The sequence below is a fragment of the Aegilops tauschii genome, chromosome 5 (genome assembly GCF_002575655.3).
Source record: "Aegilops tauschii subsp. strangulata cultivar AL8/78 chromosome 5, Aet v6.0, whole genome shotgun sequence".
Lineage (NCBI taxonomy): Eukaryota > Viridiplantae > Streptophyta > Magnoliopsida > Poales > Poaceae > Aegilops > Aegilops tauschii.
In genome coordinates, this window is record NC_053039.3 from 277,518,613 (window position 1) to 277,540,113 (window position 21,501).

The 21,501-nt window shown below is 47.5% G+C and overlaps 1 long non-coding RNA gene across 1 annotated transcript; it reads right to left on the reverse strand.

Annotated features, from left to right (window-relative positions):
• Positions 1–16,577: 16,577 nt before the first annotated feature.
• LOC120963934 (uncharacterized) lies at positions 16,578–17,986 on the reverse strand. Its single transcript, XR_005755620.2, has 3 exons — positions 17,327–17,986; positions 17,081–17,224; positions 16,578–16,940 (listed from the first exon to the last, which is right to left on the reverse strand). It is a non-coding gene; the product is annotated as an uncharacterized lncRNA (long non-coding RNA).
• Positions 17,987–21,501: the final 3,515 nt, after the last annotated feature.

Sequence of the window (21,501 nt, forward strand, 5' to 3'; positions counted from 1 at the left end):
GGGCCTGGTCATGAGATATATGCTAACTTCCCCGACAAAATCATCCGTCCAGACTTTGTTCGAAGTAAGTTTTCTTTTCAAATATCTGCATGTTGACTTACCCAACAATGCCAAATGAATTGTGTAGTATTTAAGCAACCAATTGTTATTCCCTTTTCTTACTATATTCCTACCTAATAACTTCTAGTTACCAATACACTTTTCTATTGCCCTGTTTTAACTAAATATTCCCTGTACTCCCATTTCTATCAGAAAGCGCAGCTGACAAGGAGACTCCGGAGGTGGAGAACGGGGCTGCCAACAAGCAGAAGTGGGGTGAGCTAGAACCGCAAGCGACTCCAGCAGGCCTAGGCTTCATCAGCAGCCTCCTCGATGATATGTTGAGAGTCATCATCTCCTCCTCCCAATCAAAAATGGGGCATGGACAACCGTCCTTTCTTGGTGGTGGCGCCCCCTATGGAACTCTAGCCCTCTCAACCTCATAGACACCCACGAGCTCTGCCATGGCTATCGCAAAAGCTTGGATGCGTTCTCCAAGATCCACAGCAGTCACCTTGGCCCAACCAAAGGCCTTAGAATGGGCAAGTTCCGTTCCAATGGCAAGGACCGAGCCAAGCTTGACAACTGGTTCCGATCCCCCACCATAGATCAGCTTGAGGACCTCACTTTTGATAATGGGCATCTGCGGTCGCTGCCAATGTCCGCACTCCGCCTCGCGCTCACGCTGCGCGTCGCCAAGTTCAGGAATTGCCATCCCCCCTAATGATGTGCCCGCTCTTATTCTACCACGACTGAAGCACCTCGAGCTCGTCGCTGTCTGGCTCTCAAATGGTGACATGGAGTGCCTGCTTCGTGGCTGTACTGCACTTGAGTACCTTCATCTTCAGACGATCAATAGGTTGAGTACCTTCCACATCACCTCCATGGCTCTCCGGACTATTTATGTGTGTTGCTGGTGCGGCAGGAAGACATCACAAGATGTGTACCACCGTATGGTCAGTGAGGAGACACCTGCACTTGAGAGACTACTTTGTAGTTGATCAAGAAGGTCCAACAAGAATCAATGTCATTTCTACGCCAAAATTGACAGTGGTGAGCTACTCGTCTCACAAATACTCCGAACTTGTTATTGGATCCACACCCGTTTAGGTACAACAACCGCCTTCTACCTCTCCTTCTACAAATTAACATTATTTCTAATTTTGAAGATGTTTGTTCGTCTGTCATTCAGAAAATGATTCCGACAGTGAAGGTCTTGGCACTAGAATCTATCGGCCCCAACCTGGAGCAAGTTGTCAGTTTCCTGGGATGCTTTCCGTGCCTGGAGAAGCTATATATCGAGGTGATGTTCCTTTCCTGTTAAATGTTAACCATAAGGGAGTTCAATTTGTGACACCTTTTTCCAAGTTTACAATGACAATGCACTACGATTTCTGAAGGTTCTTTTGGAGGATTTCAGTACATACATGTCCCCCCACCCCCACCCTCCCATATTGGTTGCTTGATCCATATGGTTACAATCAATAAGCATTTCTCCTTTGGATTTATCTGTACGAGTTTTCTTAGGGAACTTTTCATCCACTCCAACCTCTTGTGAAGAAGGCTAAATTTTTCTAGAATGTAATCAAATGCCCATGTTAGTCATGTTAGATCAAAGATGGCATGTTAGTGCATTTTACAAATCCTGCAAACCAAATAGGCCCGTAGAATGTTCAAAACTGCATGTAGGCACTAACACGTTTTCTTCTTTTGCAGATAATATTAGGCGCAGTGGTGGATAATGTGATACAATATAACAATCACGTCGAATGCCTAGATCTGCATCTCTCATAAATTACTTTGAACTCCTAACGATGGACCTTACCGGAGATTATATTCGCCAGGTTCTTTGTTCTCGGAGAAAGGGTGCTGAAGGAAATGAGGTTTGCCCTACATTTATTTCGCAAAAATGAATGGTTTTTTGATCAGCGCCGGCTCCTGTGGCAGAATGGAGTAGGCTCCAAAAATGCTGAATTTCATTTTGGAACTTCAGATGACAGAGTAATTGGAAGTCATCGTGTCAACCCCATACATGACTTCTCAATGGCTGACCCCTTTGCAAAAGTTGTGAGGTTTCGAAACCAGGTTTAGAAGCGGTGATATTAGTTTGAACCTCTCTGATGTCCATGTTCAGCGGATCAGCATGAGCGTTTGCAGCTGATGAGCTGAATTTCATTACTAATATCAGTTTGAACCTTGTAATCTTCGAATTTGAGGCATATAACTCTGGAATTTGAACCTTGTAACATTTCAAGCTTTTTTGGTACAATCGTTGAAATGGCAGCGTATGAGACTCGTATATTTCTAGCACTATTTTGACCTTAATATGTAATGGTCTTAGATTTTATTAACCATTTTTGAATCTGTTTACCTTGTCGATCTCACAAAACACGATCTGTATAGCTAACTCGACCGTGATCTTCGACATTATTGCGCACAGTTGGTTTCTTCCACCGTGTGCACTGTAGAGCGCATCGCACTCGAGTGTCCATTACCACCCTTTTGTGTAACTTTGACCTCATCACCCACGGGTAAACTTATGACCGAAGTCATTCCACACACTTCGTTTTTACAAAGCTTTTTGCCAATAAACGCCCACAATTAGTCCCTCTTCTCGCCGACGCGTGGCCAAACTAGCCGGGCGGGAAGCTTGCGTGGTAAACAGCGCGAGAACAGGCTCACTGACGATACATTTGGCGCCTCTTCAAGCCCACGCGTGCGGTGCGGTGTTGTCAAGCGTGCACTGGAATCCTCCGTTATGAACGCCGTGACAAGACATGACGATTACAGGCCAGCTGGCCCCCATTTATTACAGCGGCCACTTAACCCTTGTGTCTCTTCAACCTTTCGATTGCGCCCCACCATTGCAAGAAGCACACCCACCGTGAGAAATTCTTAGAGGGTATCCTGTGCGGCTCCAATGGCGCTCCGAGCGGCTGTAGACGATGAGCAGCAGTTCACCATGCGTGCCGTGGTGGACACCCACAGAAGGTTCATGGACCTCTCGGTGGTGTACACCAATGACCCGGTCTGAGTGGAGCACTCCATCCACATCATGGAGCTGTTTCTTGCCGAGGAGAAGTACAAGGTGGTCGGGTTCGACCTCGAGTACACCCACGCTCGTGCCGGGTCTCATCCCAAGGTCACCGTCGCCCATATGTGCGTGCACCACCACGTCCTCCTCTACCACTACTGCCTAGCCACAAGGCCTTGCGAGCGTTTCGCCAGGTTTGTCAACAGCCCCCACTACATATTCGCTACGGTGGACATCACCAATGATGTAAGGGCGCTCGAGAATTCGGGCATCGCCTGCCAGAATCTTGTCGACATCCAGGGCCAATACAAGATTTGGGGCAGCAAGGAGCATGAGAAGGACTCACTGGTTCACCTCGTCGAGGCCATCATCTACCCCTACTATAGAGACATGAAGGATTCGTGCAACAAGGACAAGCGTGCCTCGCACTCGGCCTGGATGGAGAAACTCGACAAAGCTCACGTCGTGTACGCGGCCAAGGAGACGTACACGAGCTACGACATGTATAGGCGGATCGTTGACATGAGGAAGTGCCTCCTTCCCCAAACGGTCAGGGATCCAGCAGGAAGTAGAGTAATGGCAAGCGTCGTCGCAACAGTAAGTAGATGATTAGATGCTCGTTTCTCCTACTTTAGTATGCATGTAAATGCTTACTTTGGTGTGTGGAAATGTTATGTGTGTAGTCACTTGTGTAATTGTATGCTTAATTTGGTTATGCAATGCTGTCTTTTTAAGTATATACGTTGATGCTCTGTAGACAGAGCGTAGATGTTGTGCGGACAAACAAAATCACATAACACATGGACTACACAATGGAACCTGTCGGTGATGTTTTCCTCAATCACTCACAATTGTATACCAGCAATCGTTTGCTCACAACACACACGGCTTGTTAGCACTAATCTTTTGTGTTGTTACCGGTCTTCGCACACGTTTCTGATTACAGACCTATCTGCCGCGTATCACACACATCTTGTTAAGTTGAACCGTTTATGTTCTCATGTCTCAACGCAAACAGTTCATCCGAGTGAACCGCATGCCGTATATCGCACACACCTTGATCTGGCTGACCATTTCTTTTGTGTTGCCTAATCACAAACAGTTCATCCGAGTGAACCGTATGTTGTGTATCGCACACGCCTTCATCTGGCTGCCCGTTTCTTTTGTTCCTCGTCATCACAAACAGTTAATTGAACTGAACCGTATGCCCTTCATCGCACACGCAACTAAAACCTGAACCGTGTTTGATGCATCCGTCATCGTAAATGTTTTATACATTTCTGACGGTTTTCATACAGCACTGTTTGTGATTATTACATCGCACACAGTTTCTTGAAGGGTCTCTGATCGTAGTGTCGCGTTAGCAGCATCCTCCAGTAGTGAGGGTTGGTGATGATGAAGATCGAAGATCCTCCTATCCGGAGCCCCAAACGGGCTCCAGATCTGGCCTCCCGATGAAGAACAAGAGGTGACGGCGGCTCCGTCTCGTGGAACGCGATAATTATTTCTCCCTAATTTTTTCTGAAAAATGTGATTTTATAGCGTCGATTTCAGGGTCTGCGGGGCCACCAGGTGGGGACAACACACCTGGGTGCGCCTGGGGGGGGCAGGCACAACTTGGTGGGTTGTGCCCACCTAGGTGCCCCCTCCGGTGGTTCTCAGCTCCAGAAATTCTCTTTTATTGTATAAAAAATCCTCGCAAAGTTTCGTTCCATTCCGAGAACTTCTATTTCTGCACAAAAACAACACCATGGTAGTTCTACTGAATACAGCGTTAGTCCAGAGTTAGTTTCATTCAAATCATACAAATTAGAGTGCAAAACAAGAGGAAAAGCGTTAGGAAAAGTAGATACGTTGGAGACGTATCAACTCACCCAAGCTTAAACATTTGCTTGTCCTCAAGCAATTCAGTTGATAAACTGAAAGTGAAAAAGAAAAACTTTTACAAACTCTTTTGCTCTTGTTTGCATAAATAAGCTTAAACAGCACCCAGATTTTCAGCCAACATTATAACTAACCATGCCGATAATAACTCTTAAAAATTATATTAACTCAGCACTGCCTGGTGCGCCATTAGTATACCAGATACTAATGGCGCACCTGTGGTGCGCCATTAGTAAAAAATTCTAATGGCGTGATGCTAGTGGCGCACCTGTAGTGCGCCATTAGTAGGCAAAACAGGTGCGCCACTAGCAGGCCTTTTCCTAGTAGTGGGGTGCGAAGGAACACGAGGATGCGGACGCTGCTAGGGTTGTGGTCGAGGCAGGCGGCGCCGTCACCACTTCCCCCGCGGCCGGCGCAGGAGCAGGAGACATCGGTGGAGAGCAGCATCAGCAACACCCTGACGGCCATGCTCCCCAAGGTACGGGTGAAGGGGTTACTCCATCTATGCCCCTCTCTTGCACCGATGGGCACAGCCGCAGCAACGGCACGCGGACCGGGGCGAATCGCCGCCCTCCGGCCACTCCCACCATGGGTGTGACCGCAGCGCTTGCACCTCCCCCAGGACGGGTCGACCAAGCCGTTGCGCCCAATGGAGCCGCTGACCCTCTAGCACCTTCGCCGCAGCACATCCAGGTGGTTGCCCCGCAGAAGCAGCGGGGGCGCAGTGCGGCCGCCGTTGGCACCGTCAGCAGCCAGGCGACCGTACGATCAACTACATCAACACCCATACCAAGTACAGCTTCGGAGGCCATGGCGCGGGCTCAACTGGTGCTGAGGTTTCAGCCAACGGCCGAGCAGATGGACGAATTGCATGCTACCATCCAAAGTCTGCTCGGTTTCGTCGAAGCTGGGGGCTCACGGCGAGCCAGCCTTCCACTGCCTCCCCAACAGATAGCGACAGCTCATGCTACTGACCGTATGGAAGGGGCCATCCCCACAGTGCAATCCCCACCACGGCAGCCAGCGCGAGCGCAACAGAATCAAGACCCCGACAATTTCTCGATGGCCTCTTCTGACCCTGGAGCATGTTTAGGCCAATGACAAGCCCTAGAGGATAGGTGGAGAGGAGACACACACGTCGTTGTCGAGCAACACCGCGACGACCTCCGTCGGACCGATGGGTGCGATGGCCTCTACGTCGACGAGCCCGCGCTCGGTATCGACGGGTGCCTACCTTTCGAGGTTGGTTGCCCTGCCTTTACTCGTGAGCTGCGGCGAGTCCGTTGGCCGTCCGTTCGCACATGCAAGCCGGAGATACCTGAGAAGTACGACGGGAGGCTGAACCTGACAGAGTTCCTGAGCATCTACACCATCGCTATTCAGGCTGCCGGGGGAAGAGATGAGAAGGTGTTTGCCAAGTACTTCCCTTTGGCCCTCAAGTCCAATGTGAGGTCTTGGCTGATGCACCTACCGGAGAACTCCATTTCATCGTGGGCTAACATATGCCATGAGTTCATTGGTGCCTTCACTGGCGATCATCAAGAACCCGACAGGCCCAGCGACTTGCAGCTTCTCCAGCAGAAGGAAGGAGAAAACCTCCGTAAGTATTTACAGACATTCAACTAAGTTCATAGAAATATCCCAAATATCCATTCGGCAGCCGTAATAGCTACCTTCCAGTCCAATGTGCGCAACCGCCGGATCCGTTCCAAGATGAACGTGCAGTTGCCCAAGACTGTGAAGGAGCTTTACCCATTGGTAGATAAGTGTGCTTGGATGCAGAAGGGAAGGAAGGTGCCCGAAGAGGAAGATTACACCAATGTTGATTCAGAGGATGATTATGAGTCAACCATTCAGAAGAAGAGCAAGAAACGCAGTAAGAAGCAGAGAGATAAGGTAGTGATGACTGTTGAAGGATCGGGTACGCCTAGTACCGGCAAGAAAGGCCAAGGATGAGGCCCCCGGCAAGGAAGCTGCCGTGTGCACTGATGGTCGGGAAGCCACTGCTGGCGAGAAAGCTGGGAAGGGTGATGGGCCGTACTGCAAGATTCATCGGACCAAGGGCCATGACCTTCAAGAGTGTTATCATGTTGAGCAGCTTGTCAAGAGACAGAGAGCAGAGTATGAGAAGCGTGACAAGGAAAAGGGTCAGAATGTTGCAGGCGGTAAGGGCCGAGGTGGTGAAGTAAATCGCCCCAGCAAACCATTTCGGAACCTAGGAAAGCCCGCCAGAGGTCGAGAGAAGGAAGCCTATAATGATGAGAGTGATGGAGGGGATGAAGAGGAAACCAGTGAGCAGGAGTTTCAGAAGGCCACTGACGCCCTGTGCATTAACTGGGGTGCATCTCTGCACACCTCTCACCACAAACTCAAGCGGTGTGCACGAGAAGTCAATGCCGTGGAAACAGCGCTAGAGGACCGGAAGCCGCTCAAGTGGTCCCGTACGCCCATCATCTTTGACGAGGAGGATCATCCTAGCTGTACCACTGCAGTAGGGTGTCTGCCGTTGTTGGTCTCCCCAACAATTCGCAACCTCAAGGTCACAAAGATGCAGGTGGACAGCGGGGCCAGATTGACTCTAATTTCCCCAGCAGTTATTAGCAAGCTTCACATAGCAGAGGGAGAGCTAGAGGTTACCGGCACATTTGAAGGAGTTAATCCCGGGAGAAGCCATCCTAAGGGAAAGATCACATTGCCGGTAACATTTAGGGGAGAGCTGAACTACCAGACTGAGAGGACTGTGGTTGATGTGGTCAATCTCCCTCTACCATACAATGGGATTTTTGGACGCCCGGACTTGGCTAAATTCATGGCGGCATCCCACTATCACTACAAAAAAAAGACACATCCGTGACATCTTGGGCCGAACGAAAATCTTTTCTGTCATACTTATGACACTTCTGTGACGATAATTGTGACAAAACACGGTATCATCATAGATGTGATGGGGTCCTACTTCTATGACAAAAAATCATGACAGAAAGTGGGCTTTTCGTCCTAGGCGGGCCGGAGATGCAGCTGCATGACATTCTTTGGGCCGTCCATGACGGAAAAAACCGTGGTAGAAGCGAGGGCAAGGAAAATATCGGAGTGTTCCCGGTTACGGTGGGTCGTCGGGGCCGAGCGATGCGTGTTTCTCTCGTACACGCACGCGCGTGGGTGCGAGGTGTTGGGCTCTAACTGAACCCAAGCGAGGCGTTGAGCTCTAACTGAACCCGAGCGATTGCACTGCAGGCTACGCGTTACTGAACCTGAGTGATCGATCGATGGCTGTTAACTGAACCCGATCGAGCGATTCCTTCGCTACTACTGCTAACTAAAGCCGATCGATGCTACCTCTGGATGAACTGTGAGCGTTGCTGGGGGGGTTTGGATGAACAGTTCCCGGTGGGGTGGATGAACAGGACCCCGTGGCGTTGCCTCTGGATGAACAGGACCCCGATTCTTCGAGCCGGTTGGGGCTCGATGAACAGGACCCCGTGGAGGGCAGGATGAACAGGACCACCCTGTGGAGGGCAGGATGAAAGTAGATGGTGGAGGACTAGATGAACAGTAGCCCGTGGAGGGGTGGTTGAACAGGAGCCCGTGGAGAGTGTTGGTTGAACTGTAGCCGGTGGAGTAGCGCGCGGTGGAGGCTGGATGAACAGTCGCAGGTGGAGGCTGGAGGAGGTCGACGGTGGATGAACAGTAGCCCGTGGAGGCTGGAGGGGGTCGACGGTGGAGATGAACAGTATCCCGTGGAGTCCCGTTTTGCGGTACGCCACACCCCTCCCGATGAACAGGACCCCCGTTTCGACAGTAGCGCTCCAACACAAGTCCGTTTCCTCCGTTTTGCGGTACGCCACACCTCTCCCGATCAACAGGACCCCCGTTTCGACCATAGGAGGTCCGTTTCCTCCGTTTTGCGGTACGCTAGACCCCTCCCAATGAACAGGACCCCGTTTCGAATGTGGCCGGTCGAACACAAGGCCATTTCCTCCATTCTGTGGTACACGAGGCCTCGTTTCCATCGACTGTTCCGTCCAAGCCGGTTGGCTCCCACGCGTTCCGTTGCCTCGCCGTGAACATGACGACGACGCTGTTTCTCCGTTCCGACCCAGCCATGTACACGAGCCCTGGCCGTACGTACGCGCGAGTATGCTTTCGAGACCCCGCCCGTATGTACGTACGTGGCCGTATTTACTTTCTTGCACCCTGGCCGCTGTACGTACGTGTACATGCTACGTGCGCGCCTCTACTACGACACATGCGCGCCTCTACATCGACCAGTATGTACGTACACATTCGAGACCAGCATGACAACACTACGTACGCTTCGACCAGGTGGGTTTAGACCATCAGGCACTTCCTTGCGTGTGAAGATGTAGCTGGTGGGTCCCAGCAGTCAGGAGGCGAATCATTTTTTTGTTTTTGCCCGGACACACTTACTTGCGTGCGAAGATGTAGCTGGTGGGTCCCAGCAGTCAGGGGGAAACGTTTTTTTTCACGAAATACGGTGGCCCGTCCGGTGGGTCCCCGCTGTCAGGTGGAGGAATAATTATTTGCGCGTAATAAGGAGGAACTTCCTTGCTGCAGCCATGGACCCAGCTGTCAGCCTCTCCACATACAGTCCACGTCCGACGGACGCCGTTCCTTGACCATGTTGACCACGTCGCGCCGAGAGCACCAGGGCGGTGGACGACGGCGAGGCCTAGGAAGGGGACGACGCGGAGCCGGGGAAGACGCGGCAGTGGATGCCCGCGCGGAGAGGAGTACGAGGGTTCACTGGTTTGGCTGCGGTGTGAGGCTGCCGTCGCCGTAGGGCTTGGCCAGCGGTGGGAATAGTAGGGGTCGGTGAGGCCTCCGCGCAGCACAGCCGGCCACGGGAGGCAGGAGCATGCGGCACGACCGGCGCTGCTTTGGGCGGCTGGAGCAAGAAGACCAGAGGTTGAAGAAGCACTACGGCCGTTGGATTGACATCGTACGTTCACTGGAGCTAGAATCGTTCATATTGACTAAGTTGACAAAGCACTCCGTCCCCGTCAACTTAGTAGGCCCACAAGTCAGCCTCCCACCAAGGTGGGTCCCAACTAGCAGGGGGAGTATTCATTTTTTTGTGCGTAATAAGGAGGCACTTCCGGTGGGTCCGAGCTGACAGCGGGGGGAACGTTTTTTTCGCAAAATAAGGTGGCCCGTCCGGTGGGTCCCAGCAGTCAGGGGGAAACATTTTTTTGCCAAATACGGTGGCCCATCTGGTGGGTCCCTGCTGTCAGGTGGAGGATTAATTATTTTCCGCATAATAAGGAGGCACTTCCTTGCGGCTGCCATGGACCCAGCTGTCAGCCTCTCCACGATAGTACTCTTCCGATGGAAGTCGTTCCTTGACCACGTTAACCACGCCGCGCCGAGAGCACCAGTGCGGTGGACGACGGCGAGGCCTAGGAAGGGGACGACGCGGAGCCGGGGAAGACGCGGCAGTGGATGCCCACGCAGAGAGGAGTACGAGGATTCACTGGTTCGGCTAGGGTGTGAGGCTGCTGTCGCCGCAGAATAACAGGGGGTGTGGGTGAGTAGAGGGATGCCCTGGCCAGCGGTGGGAGTAGTAGGGGGCGGTGAGGCCTGCACGGGAGGCGGGAGCAAGTGGTCCCGCCGGCGCTGGATTTGGCGGCTGCAGCAAGAAGATCAGAGATTGAAGAAACACGACGGTCATTGGATTGACATCCAACGGTTACGTCTGCTAGAATCATTTGTTGACGTATATAATAACTAAAAAAATCTTGCATACGTGTCAACTTAATAGGCCCATAAGTCAGACCATTCCCTCTTTTTTTAATAATTTATATATAGCTCATTGTGACTTCTTATGCAATTTATTGGAGTCATTTTTTTGGTTGGCCAGGGCCAATTTCGCATATTTCTGTGGGTTCCAAACTATTTTTAATACCGAAATGTCGAGCCAGATTTAAAGTACTTTCAAGATATATTTAAATTAGGTTAATGCCGAGTGAAATAGGAATCTGAAAATGTGTAAAAATTCAGAAATTATAAAGTGATTGCCAATTTGTCATCTGTTTTTATATTTACAACCCATTTCATATTACTTTCAAGATTTGCTGGCGTCTTGAAAGAGTTGCAGCCCATCAGGGCGTAGAAAAATAAGTAGGCCTGAATTGGGTATTCTTCAGAAAAAATAAACTGGGCTCATTTTCACAAAGAAAAAATAGCTGGGCTGGTCACATGGTGAACATAAAATATAACCCAGGGCTAGACGGGCCACAGCCCAGTTCAAACCCTGCTCCGTCTCTACAATAACAAAAAAAATACTGCTCGAGCTGCTACGTCCCAGGTGTCAGCCGATCTTGTGTTGTTCTCTTGTCTATTGACTATGTACGCTCACAATGTCGTGGGTCCCAGATGTCAGGAAAACACTAGGAGGAAGCATTTTATTTTTCCTTACACTGACATGCTGGGCCCTAATGTCATCCTCTCCACGTACTTCTGCCGATTCCTGTTGTTCGTTGGCCATGTTGACAACGCGAGAGGGCGGCACCGCAGTGAGTGCACCAAAGCGCGCGGAGGACGACGGCGAGGCCTCAGACCTCGGCGTTAACGATTTAGGAGACGGTGGGGCGGTGATGCGTGCGCTGAGGCGCAGCCAGCCGTGGGAGGCGGAAGCAGGCGGCCCCGCCGGCGCTGGTTTGGTTTTGGCGGCTGGAGGAAGACAGGACTGAAGAAACACGACACACTGTAAAAGCACCAGGAGTACTTAACAACCTTAACTGAAACCAGTAGGGGCACTTAACAACCATAGCTGAAAGCAGTATGAGTACTTATACAGGTTCAGCCGTACAAAGCACGCCTTGAACAGTGCTACTTTGCCTACAGTTAACCAAGGGTGAGGCCGCTAAGCCCCAGGAGAAGGCCCAGGCGTCACCCCGCGCATCCACAACATTCTGAAAGCGGCTTCATCTCACAATATGGTCAATAAACAGGATATTCGCTTTAGATCCATGGAAAAGCAGGAACATAATCTTCTGTCCTATTCTCCAAGATGGACGGGCCTTCATTATTTGAGACCACCCATGAATAAGTATCTTTTCACCTCCAAGGGGAATGGAGTAGGTCGACATAAACATCATGTTGTGACCAAGCGCAGATCTGACCCGACCATGGTTAGGCATCTATATAGGAACAATAGAACTGGGCAGTTTCTGTTTCAAGAAGATCACAGCTGTAAAACTGTGTATAAGCAATAGTTTATGAACAACATATATAACAGAAAATAGCTTGTACCATAAGTTTCTTGACATAGTTGGACCTGTTCAACGAGTGCAGCAGTGGCACACATATCCCACGTGGCCTTCCACCATTGAAACATCCCACAAGGACATCAAGACGATCAATACAGTGTAGGAACTTGTGGATGTTGTCCCAGTCAACTTCAGTGCCATCAGTAACAGTTGAGTTGTTACAGAATAACAAACGAGCAGCCTGCTTCACTCTGAAAAAACCTACACACGCCAGCAATTATAAGAAAATATTAGTTAGAAGTAGCATCTTCGTGAGAGATTCATTGCTACTTCTAAAGTTAAATTGTGATCAGTTAGACAGAATAGGTGGATTAAGAAGTAATCGAGGCAACAAGAAAGAACCAGATACAAGACTAACATGGATGAACAACTGGAACGACGTCGGGGTGGAAGATCGCAGTGAAGATGAGACCAGGTTCTGCTATTTCCATCAACATTCGTGCGCCAACTTTCAGTCTGTAACACTTGAGAAAGTTTATCCATGTTCGGCCATAAAAAAAGCAGCGATCTTCTTGGTTCATGAACCCAACTCGAAACTTATATCCATGGCTTGTCTTCACTGTTACCATTAAACTGGTGTATTCAGTTATGGCAAGGCCGAGCATCTTGAGTACATGTGTTCTGGCAGAGCAAGGAATGCACTGCAGGAAAAATAATATGAGAAGACAATGTATTCCTTATATCCAAATCTAGAAATACTTTCCTCCTTCACGTCAGTGTTGACCATGGTACTAGTACCTTTTATCCAAATATAGAAATCCAAATTTCCAAATTAGTCGACATCATGTACAAAAAACCCCACCCTCCCAGATAGAAAAGAGGATTCTAGAAACATACTGTGCGCGTTTTAAAATCCTGTGTTAGGATGAGAAGGAACAAATGTGGCGTCTCGCCGAGGGCGCAGAAACCTGTAGGGTCCTCGCACTTTGGGCACTGCAAATGAAACACACTAGATTCAGTAGGAAGAAAAATGCATCAATGACGGCGGCTGCCATCCTAGGAGTACCCGCGACCAAGGGACTTGGATTTATCGGGGATGGATGAAGAATTCGTACCAGGTTCTCCATGAGAAAACCCTATGTAATCGCCGAGCGGGGGTTTTCTCTGACAAGCAGACAAGGGAGAAGGGATTCAGGCCGAGTGAAATATTGCTGCATCGTCCGTCCAGCTTACTGCTAAAGCTGGAAAGGTGGGTTTTTTTTTGTGATTTGACGACTCATTGGGCATTAATGCGGCGCTACGACCGGGGTGTGTCTACCGTGCAGTTGTGCACTCTAATTTGGTGCATATGGCATATGGACCCCGTTGCCGGATGCCCCACATATCAGCGCAAGGAAGTAGAAAGACAGGAGTAACTAGTTATTACACATAAATATATTTTTGACAGAGAGATATTCCCTCTGTAAAGAAATATAAAGATCTTTTATATCACAACTTTATACATAAGAAAAATCAAGGGGAATATATATAACATATATAATTATAAAAAACATAGTTTTTTAACACGGTATAGACGAGTTGGTGATGATGGTGTGCCTGCATCCTGCAATATAGGCTGTCCGATTTATATCTGACGGATAGGAAGGAAACTATGGCAATTTTGCAAAAGGTACCCACACACCTCTCCACATTTGCAAATAAGGCCTTCCCTCGTTCATCCTTTTCTCTCACAAGATAAAATACACATACAAATGCATCTTGATGTTACGTGCAACACACGGGCATTATGGGGGTTCAGCTGAGAAATACTCAGACAGGCTCACGGTTCTGGACTTTGGGCCATAGGCCGGTGGGCCTGCATGTTTGGGGGCCCATGTGTTCTACCTCAGTGCTTTTCATATTGCAAGCGGTCGGTACGGCGCTGGTTTTAGATGCTGTCGCAAGGCAAATATACAAAATCGAATAAAGCACAGTAGCTGTTGGAATGAAATCAAACAACAGTTCCTAACCAGCAATCAGAGTTGCAATTCTATCAATGATACTGTCGTACTACTTATACACACAGGACACTTGTTTCACCATGCCAGAGTATTACATCAAAATCTCTCGGCGGATAGATCAGTTTGGCAGTACTGAAGAATTTCAAAGCTGATTTGGACCAGCTCTCCTGGCCGAGAAAGTTAGATTTTGACATCATCCGCTACCGCAAGATATGATTTAGATTCGAACCTTGACCATCCTTTAGCATCAATCATCATGCGACCATCCAATGTACTTACGGTATATTGAACAGGTTCATTCACACCAAGGTTGCGCATGGTAAGAGAAACTTGGCCGCTGTCGCCCGGATTGTCAAACGACTCCCTCGTTGCTCTAGGAATTCTCTATTTGCAAACAAGAAGAAATACCAAAACAGTTATATCAACATAGTGAATCATGCGAAACAACATGGAAATAAAAAAGAACGAAACACTTGGGCGGCCAATGCTTACCAAGAAGGTGGACATGTCGGTTTTTGTAAGGACTTTGGTATATGAAGTGCGAATTGCAGCCCAGTCTGTTGCCGGTGCAACTGCTCGTTCGGTTGCCGCTGCACGAGCCGGAGCAGATGCAAGTGCAAGTGTTGGTGCAGGTGCCGAAGCCGCCGCCGCCGCTGCTGCTGCTGCCGGAGATGGTGCTCCTCGTAGAGCTGGTGCCGGTGTCGGAGCAGGTGCCGGTGTCGATGCCCGATCCTCCGGTAGATCAGCCTGATCCACTGACACGGTCGGTGCCCAATCCTCAGCTGGATCAGACTGAGCTGCTGCCGCTGTCAGTGCTAGAGCAGCTGCCGGTGCTCGATCCGTTGGTGAAGGTGGTACCGATGTGGGAGACAGCGGCGATCGTGTCTGGTCTGCTATGATCAGCTTTCTAACTTGACTAGGCTTCGTGACCGTGATCCAGTTTTTTCTTCATTTCTTTTAAACGCGAGAAGGACTAATTGTGGTGTTTTTGTTAAACCACTGCAGTTCATCATAGGGATTCAGCTTGTACTCAGACAACAGACTGATCCAATTTTTTCCAGCAATATAAGTGATGGACAGTGCCTTCGTTACTGACACGACATAAGAAGTGAAACCTGCAAAAATAGCCATCGCAGAGCAAACCAAACGGTTTATAATGTGATGAATGTCACATGGCAAAACCTGCATCGTAGAATTGCAGGAAAAGAAAGAAAACATGACATTAAATCAGTAAGATTTAAACAGTAAATCAATAAGATTTACTTGATGTGACACGAGTGAATCCTTACCAGGAAGTCACTATGTTGAAGTACTAAATAGAAGATTGATCGTCCAACTACGGGCGGCATACAGGGGCCCCGCCTACTCCCACAAGCAGGACAGTCCAAAGGTAGTGACAAATCGTATGGACCGAACATCCATGGGACTGGAAATCCTGGTGGGTGCGATAAACCCTGCAATGCATACAGATATAGGAGTGTAACCATAATTGATAAACCGTCCTCACAAAAAAGATGATCTGGATACTTCAAAATATACAGACTGAATTGAGTGGACAAATATTAACATAGACCGTTCTCAGGACTGACCACACACCAAAAGCGGCAGTACTAATAAACAATACAGGGTTCACAAACACAAATCAAGTACTGAACAATAGTACTTACTGCATACAAGCAAAGTTGCACTAATTAAACACTACAGACTATTTCTTGCCACCGACCTACGGGATGAACCCCGCATAACTGACTAGGCCATGGACTTCATGAGAGATGTCTACATGCACCATCACCATCTTTTCAACCTTGGAGAACCTAACAGACTAGGCTTTCCACTCATAAACATGATCATGAAGACATGCCACATCAGATTTGTTGGGAAGGTTTACAAGAACCACACCCTTCGTAATCGAAGGCACATCCAGGAAATTGTTGTGGTCAAGTATAGCCTCGAGAACACGTCTGACAAGAATGCTACAGGAAAACACTACTTCAGGACACGTGGTGACAAGGACACAACAGCTGGATAGTTTAGCAGTAGAACTCATCCTCAGGTCTTCCAATTCACACGGCACGACTTTGAGAACTTCCACTACTAGGAAAACGGTTTTTAATGATGGTATATGTGGTCGTTAAAGGTTGGATTGTGGTCGTGAAAGGTCAATAACGACCACAATATGCTGGTTGTAGTAGGCTCCATCGTTAAAAGTATAACGACCACATACCTTTTGTGGTCGTTATTCTTGTAACGATGGGATGGTGTGTCGTCGTTGATCCCGAGGAAATAACAACCACAATTGTCATCGTTAATAACGTTCTAATGATGACCAACGTATTAGTAACAACCACTTTATTGTTTTAGCGACCTCTCCCTTCACCATTTTGATATTCTTCAGAACCAATTATATTTAGTATAACTTTCCATTCAACGATCAAATTATGCACCATCCAACATTTGAATATTAACATCCACATTAATATGAAAACAAAAGAATGTGAATTGAAAAAGATCATAGCCTCTTTCGTTAATAGAAATCGTATAAGTTAACAAAATTCTGACATATAATTCTGGAATTATAAAGCACTCCTTGTATGACCACGTACTTGCTCATATCTAACTGGAAAGCGAGACAACTAGAAAACATTATATTTATTAATCTTCGATTGAGGGACACCATTGTTATTTGAATGGATCATTCTTCATCAGCCATAACAATGCCTCTTGATGCTCCTATATTACTGTGCACCATCAGTCCTACAAAACGTTGAGTAATTTATTGAGGTCAGTTTGTGTAAATAAATTGGCACAAAGTATAAGAGCATAGAAAAACAATGTAGGAGACCAACTTAGTTGATCATGCTAGATTTCATCAGAGCTATGACGTGGAGATCTACCAGCTATAAGAAACTGAAGTTCTCACACTTCTTGCACCACTACATTGACTGTTTCTTCGAGTACTTGTTTTGGCTACGGGAAATGTGACTGAATATACTCCATTATGTCTACCAAAATCCAAAAGGATGGCTTGGCTGATGAGCCTGCAGATTTAACAACACAAGTACAAGCTCTAATATAAAATAGAAATCTCGGATTGTGACTATTTTCAATTGGCCAACAAGAACAAAAATGACAAAACTCACGTGTGTAATTTAGAATTGGCGAGCCAAAAGCATCCACTCATTTGAGCCTCCTCCAAGGCCTTGCAGACTCTGTATGAAATGCGGCCGCGATGCCGCGAATGCATCCAAAGATGGTGGTCTAAATCCTCCAAGTCTGACGAAGATGGCACCACCGGTGCCGGCAGACACCAGGCGTCGCAGCAGCTTCGGCTCCTAGAAAAGTATCCCACTTTTCACTCAGGTGAATCCACGAGGTTGTAGATAATGATGCATCCCGCCATGGCTCCGGCAACCACACGGCCCGAGCTTCTCCTTCGCCAGATCGATCCCCCAATGAACCACTGTAGCTCCTCCCTAGAGAAGTCGCGGGCTCCCGGTAGACGATGACGTCGCTGGCCTGCTGTAGGTCTTGCCACGGTGGGCAGCTGACGGCGCGTCTCTCGTCAGCAGCTCCTCCCACAACCAGTCCCGTCACTACGGGCGACGTCGCTTGCCTGCTGCAGGCCCGCCCGTGGCAGTGTTTGGCGGCGGACATCGTGACTCCAGTCGCCACCACCTACGCAGAAAGAAGATAGATCAGGATCGGTATTCGGGACAAGGGGAAAACAAGGTAGAGGGCTCGAGGAAAGGAATCATAGGGATAAGATCATAACAGATCTATTTTTACGTTGGGTAGGGTTATCCTATGGACAATCCTAACAGTTTGCGCCAAGTTTTTTGTTAATTAAACTAGACACCAGAGGAGATCGGAACATAAAACAACCACACAGTTATGGTTTGGCTAGCGACGGACAAATTAGTGGTAGTTAAAGGTAATTCGGTGGTGTGATTTTCACAGGGGGAAGCTTGCTCAGATTTTAACGACCGAAAGTTTTTTGTCATGGTCGTCAATAATAGGTTTTCTAGTAGTGTTCATCTCCACTGCGGACCTGGTTTTAATTCAAATAGAAACCATATTTTATTACTACCTCCGTTCAGAAATATAAGAGTATTTTCGATATTATACTCCATATATGACTACATATACGCACAGAAATGAGTGAACAAAGACACTAGAAGATGTCTTCAATGGCATGAGAGCAGAGGGATTACTTGCAATATCCATAACACAAGTTACTGAGGCAAATATACCCTCTTCAGAGGTAGCATTGATGTTCATAAAGTACTCCCTCTGTCCCAAAATTCTTGTCTTAGATTTGTCTAGATACGGATGTATCAAGTCACATATTAGTATTAGATACATCCGTATCTAGACAAGTCTAAGACAAGAAATTTGGGACAGAGGGAGTAGTTGAAAGTAATCTATAAGAAATCAGTGTCAACCTCTTGCATGTTTTGGTCAAAAGAGGAATTTAGAACCGTCATTTGGCACACAAAAATCACATGCAAGATCACCCAGAAAGTTGTACTACTAGTACTAGTACTGTGTGTTAGATGAAAAAACACGATCAAGATCGAGAAAAAGATCGTCAAGAAGAGATATTACCTGGACTTGCTTAATGAGGGATCACGGAGAGGGGGGCTTGGATAGGGCGATGGCTTTGAGCTTGTTTGCGGTAGTCTCAGCGGGGTGCTTGCGGTTCTTCGTACCATGAGCCTCAACGGTTTTGGCCAGAGCCATAGACATCACTTCGGCCGGTGCTCCAGCGTCCATGAAGAAACTGTCAAATAGAAATTATAGAAAAGAGACCATAATCACAAACCCAAAAGAAGAAAAGAGAGGGAGTTATAGGATCAGTCTCAGGGTTGCAAGACCGGGCCTTGGCCAGAATCAACACCATTGATGCGCTCACCTTTCCTCCTTTGGGAGAGAAGAACAATGGCAGAAGCAGGTCGGGGTTTTCTCGAAGAAACGAGGAACAAGATGAGGGAGAAGCGAGGGTTGGGTAGAGAGGAAACTGAGAGAGAAGAGTGAAATGATGGTTGCTTCGTCCGTCCAACTTACTGCTGGAAAGGAGGGGGTTTTGTGATTTGACGGCTCATTGGGCATTACTGCGGCGCTTCGATCGGGGTAGTCTACCGTCACTCTACTACGGAGTAATTTAGTGCATTGCTGGTGGACCCCGATGCTGGTTGTCCCACACGTCGGCGAAAGTGAGTAATTTAGTGCATGGTTGGAGGAGGATCCGCACGGTAGAGCGTGTCCACTATTTTTCTGAAGAAAAAAATGATTACAGCAAGCGTTTCCACTCTTACGACGGAGGAGTGCGAAACACGGCAGCCACTTGAACATATACAGTGCTCCTACTACTAGGCATGTGCAGTGGTTCATACGTCAGTACTACATAATCTTGTTGCTAGTGTACTAAGATATGACGACAACAAATGATGTTGTGCACATGTCAACTATATGAACAGTAATGTAGTAACATAGTACCGCTTTCTCGACTGTCCGGTCGAGCATGAACGGTGAGATCAATGTTAACAGAACTAGGTCTACAGCGCACGGAGAGTACGGTGCTCACTACTAGAAAAAGCCCTGTTAGTGGAGCACCTATTTTTGCCATTAATGCCGCACTATAGGTGCGCCACATGTAACAAATAGCACTATAGGCGCGCCACTATTACCACGCCACTAGTAACAAATACTAATGGCGCACCTCGGGTGCGCCATTAGTATACCAGATAATAGTGGCGCACCTGGTAGTGCGCCATTACTATGTCCAACAGTGCGCCATTACTATCTGACTTAGTAATGGCACACCACATATCTGGTGCGCCATTACTAACAATTTTTTTTCAATTTTTTTCAAAAAAAATTCAGAATTTTTTTCTTAATCTCGGGTCACTATGGCCTAATCTCGGGTCAATATGCTTAATCTCAAGTCAAATCGCACTCCATGCTCAAACTTCCCGGAGGGTCACCCATCCTCACACTACTCCAGCCCGAGCATGCTTAACTTCGCAGTTCTATCCAACCCCAACACCAGCTCACTTAACAGGCACTTGGTCATATATCTATCATATCAATCCTATTAAACCTTGTTGATGTCTAGGACTTTGTTCATGTTCATGAGTGTGATGAAATTTTGACAAAATATTTTAAACTTCCCGGTCATATTACTTATCATATTTTGAACTTTTTTTCCAGAAAAAAATTTGAAACCAATTTTTTTCCTGTTACTTGTGGCGCACCTAGCAAATGGTGCGCCATTAGTAAGTTTGAATTTTTTTTTCATTTCCCCCCCTCTAGATCTTGAAAGCCCTGTATCTTTTATTCTGTTAGGTTTTTGGGGATTCTAAAAATCTTCAACAAGGTTCCCCCGGTTGAATTCGGATGTAACTTTTTGAGTAGATGATTTTTCATATAAAAAACTTTTTAATCCGAGTTCGTATGCAAAAGTTATGCCCATTTTACTAAATTTCAGAGAGATTTTGCAAATAAAGTCGAAATTCATATTTGTAAATTTTCCCAACAACTAGACCACATATCACATGGGAAACTTATTTTCTTTTATTTTTTTTACATTTCCATCATTTTCTTTTATTTCTTTTAAACTGAAAAGGCGGTCCACGGGGGGAGGGGGCGCAAAGGAAGTTAGTAATGACGCACCTTCACAAAGTGCGCCATTACTATGTGTATGACTTGGTCAAACCTTGGTCAAAGTTAGTAATGGCGCACATTGTATCAAAGTGCGCCATTACTAAGTTTGACCAAGGTTTGACCCAGTCATACACATAGTAATGGTGCACTTTGTGAATGGGAGCAAAAGTTCCCTTCCCGACCCACTTTTGGGTGTTTGGCAGAGTGCATGAAGGGTGCATGAGTCCACATTAGTAGGTTAACACAAATACACGAAGAGGAAACAACTACTCCGTCTAGGTGTGTAAGTCATCTTACGTTGTGCACTGCGACCAAGGCAGAGAGGAAAACGAGAAAACTTAATGTTGTTTTGCTAATTAATAGCATTGCATGCAATGAACTAACCACTACATGTCATGTTTATTAGTCTCAAGTCATTCAAAGCATGCACGACCACGTCTCTTATTGGTTGATATGTCACAAAACAAGAAACGGGGAGGGAGTTAATGTACCGTGCCTAAGTGTTTTGGATTATTTGGTTTTCGTAAGGTGACTTACACACTATATTGAGATGATAATGCAACCAAACACACCCACACGCTTTGTGCTACAGTGACTGATCTGCATCGTCTGAGTTTGATCCAACGGTCATGTTGCGCCAAGACATGGACAT